We start from the raw sequence: 5,885 nt of genomic DNA, 5'->3' as shown, positions 1-5,885 counted from the left end.
TATTCTTTTGTCCATGAATAACCATGAAGGATCCTCTAACTAAAATCAACAACCAACATAGTAATTCTTCTAGATGGGAGAGAAGTTACTTCAATTGCCTCGATGGATAGAGATAGTAATTAATTACTTCAGAGATGAAGTTAGATTCCATTAATGAGTTGAACTTGTTGAGTTTGATTAAACCATTAGAAACCTCATCATCTCTCTAAACAAATTAATCCTCCAGAATATCATGCATCGAGGGCTAATTTTTTTTTCTTGTGATGTAATTCAATTAACTTTGAAATGAGTTTTTAAAAATGAAACAAAGAAAATCATGGTAAGAAATTTAGCATATGAATGCCCAATCTTAATCATCTTATCCATAGATATTGTACTTCCAAATGCTTGTGAACTAATATCATATTTATGTGATAGAATATTCTTAGCAAATTTCTATAAAACACATTCCATAAGTTCACAAAATTTAAGCTAATATATTAACATTATAAAATATCATGAAAATAAAATTAAAATTTTATAGTGAGCAATATAATTACTGAAAATATAAGAGTTGTATTCTAGTTTCATGAACTTAGGAATTTATTTATATAAATATATAGATACAAGATAAAATGTACATTACACAATATACATATATCAATGTCTATAAAATTACTAATACAAAGTGCGAGATGATAATAAAAAGATGCAAATTGCACATGCTTCCATATACATAAACAAATTAACGAGCGCAATTTTGTGACCACATAAGTTCCTTCTCAAAGCTATAATTCCTAGAATTTCCTTGACCTATTTCATCCACCAAATGTGAGGAAGAGTGAGATGACATACTGAGTAAACATTCAGCATCTTCATTCCCTTCTAGAATACAAACTCTTTTCTTTTTCATTCTAACCTTTCTCATGCTTTGCAATTTGTATTCAACTTCTTTCATTGTAGGCCTATTCGCACCTTTCAAATTCAGGCATATTTCTATTAAACTACTGATTTCAAGAAACTCTTGCTTTGTTCCTTCTTGTAAAACACAATCTTCTATAAGATCAAGCAATGTGTTCTGTCTTGTTGCTTGAAGGAAATTCATGGCTAGATTTTGTTGTAGCCCATTTTTGGTTGAGAAGATGGGCTTCTTTCCGGTTAAAAGTTCAAGAAGAATAATTCCAAAACTATAAACATCACTTTTCTCTGTCAATTGACTAGTTTGATAATACTCCGGATCAATATACCCAAAGGTACCATGTATGGCAGTAACTATATGTGTTTGATCAAGAGGAATAAATCTTGATGCTCCAAAGTCTGATACCTTCGCCTTAACAGTATCATCTAAAAGAATATTTGATGACTTGACATCCCTATGGAAGACAGACATAGAAGCAGCTGAGTGTAGATAGGCAAGTGCTCCTGCAGATTCTGAGGCAATCCTGAGACGATCATCCCATGATAATTTTGATTCACCTTGTGAAACATGTAGATGATCAGAAAGAGTCCCATTAGAGATAAATTCATAAATCAGCAAAGGAACTTCAGTTTCTAAACAACATCCAAGAAGCTTAACTACATTCCTATGATTGATTTGAGAAAGAACCGCAACCTCATTTATAAATTGGTCAATCTCGCTCGTCTTAACTGTTTTTGACTTTTTTATGGCAACAACTCGTTGATCTGATAGAATCCCTTTGTAAACTGTTCCATGTCCTCCCCTTCCAAGTACTCGAGTTTCATCAAAATTATTTGTTGCCTTTTCTATTTCTTCCAGAGAAAATACGTTTGTTCTCTCCTCAACATGATCACTTGTGGAGATTAATTGTTGAAGTAGTAAACCATGATTCCGTAGAAAATTCCTTTTTTTGATTTTCTGTTGATTTCTTTGCTTCCATTTCTTGCATACGATGACCAATATTATGCAGAAGAGTAAGAGACTTGTTCCAATGCTAACACCAAGGATTACACCTGCACCAAATTGATTTGTTGCCTTCTATTTTAATTTATTTGTCCATAATTACATATATATCAATCATAAAATAATATTTCTTACCAAATAAAACAGAATTTCTTTTGTGAGGGACGCATTTTCCTCGATAAGGATCACCAGATGTTCCCGGGGGCATATGCAACTGTAATCTCCTCTTTTACTTAAACAAATTCCAGTGCAAACTTTTGTAGTAGAGTTACATTTGTTGATAACTAAAATTCCATAACACTTTGTCAATAGATCACACGTTTAAAATATAAATTATACCACTAAGTTTTCATTCATCGATATGCTAAAAGTCAAAAAGAAACTATAATCAACTTTAGATATAGTTTTATTGAGAATATATTCGATCATTCAGATTTTATCGGTATTTTATATAAAATAATAGCTCAAATTTGTATGTAAAAGTTCTCAATGCAATTCCTCTTCTACTCTAATATATATAAATTAACAATACTAATATATATATTAGTATTGTTAATTTATATATGCACATTTATTTTTACTATTAAATAAATAATTAAAATTATTTTATTATAATAATATTTTAAATAAATTAAAAGTTTAAACATTTTATATCATTAACTAACTGTTTAAACTTTTTTCAACTCTTCAATTCTATTTTAACTGTATATTTAATTATATACATATATATTAACTAACTTCATTGAATAAATATAACTTTTTTATTTAATAATTGTAATTTTTATGCATTATATTTATACTAATTATTCAATAAGTATAATTATTATTTCTTGGTCTTAATATAATTATTAGTTGAAGCACATAGTAAAAATACAAATGTGCAAATGAGACATTTAAAAAATTATTTCATGGAAAAAGGCATTTTCATGAAAAAAAGTGTTTTGTCTATTAATGTAAAATAATAATTAATCAATACATATAAAGAATACGGTTATAGTTATTATGCTATGTTATTTAAATTGTCAGTGTGCATACTATTTAATACTATATTTTTTTATGCACAGTTAAAATTCATACAGCATACATATCTTGAAAAAGTGAGAAAGGATGTTTTATACCTTTACATCCATCAGGAAGGTAAGGATTCCCATCGTAGCCATCTTTGCATATGCATCTATACCCTTCATTTTGATGCCCTTCATATTTTACATCTAAACATGAGCTGTGTTTATGGATACATGCGAAGGTGGCCTTGTCTTTTGCAGCATCCTTGCAAGATTGATAGTCTAATATTACCCAATTCATGATCATAATCTCCTTGTACATACCAGAAGAAACATTGTATTCCAGTTGTCCTTCCTTTAATGAAATTTTGCTAACTACACGACCACGTCTATATAAGAGGTGGGAGGTCGCATTGCATGTTAGAGCAAAGTATTCTTCTCGATAACAACCTTGTTTTAGCCCGAAGGGAAAAAAATTGTAACATTTCCACATTTGGGTTGACAATCTTTTGCAGGAGATGGATGTGAAATTTTTATCTGCCAACAAACTCACAAGTGATTAGTTGTAATATCATAAATTCTATTAAAATTATGCATTATTAATTTATTTAGTTCATTATATAATTAACATGTATACTTTTACAAGAGAATATAGAAGGGATTTAAAATCATTACCTAATTGACAACCATCAGGTAGGTAGGGATTGCCGACATAATGTGAAGAACATCCACAATTATAACCAATGGTTTCATTCCAGATTGCCTCGTCATACAGACATCATTACATTCACTTTTGTAACTACGACATGCATAAGTATTGTTCCTCTTTAGGGCTTCTTTGCACGAGGAATAGTCATTGATGTACCAAGTAAGAGATGTCATCATTCTAGTTGTGTTCCCATCATTTATAAATCTTTTGAAGGCATCATTATCAACGTAGCCATAATCATACATAAAAGCTATCATGCTAGGAGGTACTATTATTGATATGCTCATTCTTATTGAGTTTAGTTAACTCAATAGCCCATAAATTCTGGTTCAATTTCACATAATTCCAATCAAGTATACAATATCCATTGCCAAATCCCTGGAATAATTGAAGTATTGGCAGTGGAGCATATTGAAGAGCAAGCATCTTCCATACCATTGGTAGCAACATCAATAATACTGGCAGTAGCATTACAACCAACCACATAGAAATAATTGTTAGAGCCTAAAGAGAAAGGCAAATTCTTGAGATTGATCAATGTGGTATTGGATTGAACATTCGCATTCAATGTGATATATGGTGATTCGATGTAAACTAAACTGTTCTCCATGTCAAAATTCCTTAGTTGGATAGTGTCATCCCCCAAAAGGAGCCTTGGAGTTTGATTAGAGTCATTGACACAAGAAAGATTAAATCCAGCAGCATAGGAGCAATCACGGCCAATTCCAAAAGGATACTCAATTTTTATATCACCACATGTTTTAGAACAGTTGGAAGGGAGAGTAAAATTTGTATTTTCCATCGCCCAATTTGTGAGAACCCTCCAATAATATCAACAATATTGTCGGTATTAATAAGATATAGGTGAATCCCATTATATTGTCCTACAAATCAATATAATGAATTAGCACAGTTAGAAAAATGTAAATTAGATAATGCATCAATTAATTAAACATCAAACCACTCCTAGAGAAAGCATGTATGTTTTAGTTCATTTGCTACAATATATATTTAGTTCATACACAAACCACTCCAAGAAAATACCCTCTTCATAGTGGTCAACTACAATTTCTCGATTTACCTCCTCATAGATGATTGTGAGGCCGATCGTATGAGACCGTTGGGATGGTGGATTTCACTTTTTGCTATAATATATGTTTAGTTCATGACATCCTATACAAATATATTGCTTCACTTTCAAAGATGAGTTGGCATTATTAGAATTTTGGGATCATTAATGTGATTATAAATGTCATGTCATCAATTAAATAAGTCAAAGAAATTAATGTGGTCAAATTATGATTAAGGAATTTGGCTTAAGGGCTTAATTGTCATGAATATAAAAGTGTGGATACCACCATATGTGCAATTTCTAATTTGTTGAGGGGCCAAATTAGAAATAAGCAAATTGAAGATCATTGCCAGAAATTGACTGCAAATCATGGGTTCTGGTATGTTTCCGCAATTCTTATTGTTATGTTTGTTATTTCTTGAGAATTGAGTAGAGTATAGAGTTTTATGTTGAGATTACCCTATTGAATTTATCCTACAATGGTATCAGAGCAAGGTTGCTCTAAATTCTCAAGAAATCAATCTATTTTTGATTGTTCATATGTATACTATTCTATTCTGTTTTTCATCTGCTTGTTTATGTTCATTGTCGAACATAGGTGAAATTTGATTTTGGGATTTAGTCGTCGGAATACGGAATAAATCGACCAAATCCAGGTCGATTTCTGATGGCATAAGTAATCCACAACGAATGATCATGGTGAGACGAGTGATCGTCGGAGATCTCGTTGTTGGAAATCATTGTCGCTACCAAACAGGCGTGTTTTGGCAAATCTGTATTTTGGAAAATTACCTTGGTTTTGAAAGGAACGGTTTTAGAAGGAGCGATGGTTTTTTATTTTTTATTTTTTTTTGAAGGGACGTGGGTTTTACAGTTTCGGCATAACATTAAAAAAAAAAAACCCCACGTCCGTTCAAATCAAACCACGTTCATTTAAAATCACATTGGATTTTCCTATCCAATCCATACAAACCACGTCCATTCATTTGTTTATTTATTTATTTTTTATTTGAATAAATGAAACAAAAACAAATCCAAACCAAGTCTCTCAGCCTCCTATACTGTGGGCGGCAATAGGAGGGTCAAGTATACTTGTGGACCCAAAATCAAATTTCAAAACAATTTATGCATCATCCGAGGATGAATAACTTTGGATGTCTTATCACAGATCCAAAGTGCTTGCTCAGTCAATTAAAATCA

The 5,885-nt window shown here is 31.2% G+C and overlaps 1 pseudogene; it reads right to left on the bottom strand.

Moving 5' to 3' along the window:
* Positions 1-724: 724 nt before the first annotated feature.
* Positions 725-4,488, bottom strand: LOC141817127 (wall-associated receptor kinase 3-like; annotated as a pseudogene).
* Positions 4,489-5,885: the final 1,397 nt, after the last annotated feature.

The sequence above is a fragment of the Curcuma longa genome, unplaced genomic scaffold (genome assembly GCF_044706935.1).
Source record: "Curcuma longa cultivar G26 ecotype Majalengka, Jawa Barat unplaced genomic scaffold, ITB_CL_G26_1.1 contig_19389, whole genome shotgun sequence".
NCBI classification, from domain to species: Eukaryota; Viridiplantae; Streptophyta; class Magnoliopsida; order Zingiberales; family Zingiberaceae; genus Curcuma; species Curcuma longa.
Note: the sequence above shows the minus strand (reverse complement) of the source record. Positions and strands in the feature narration are given on the sequence as shown.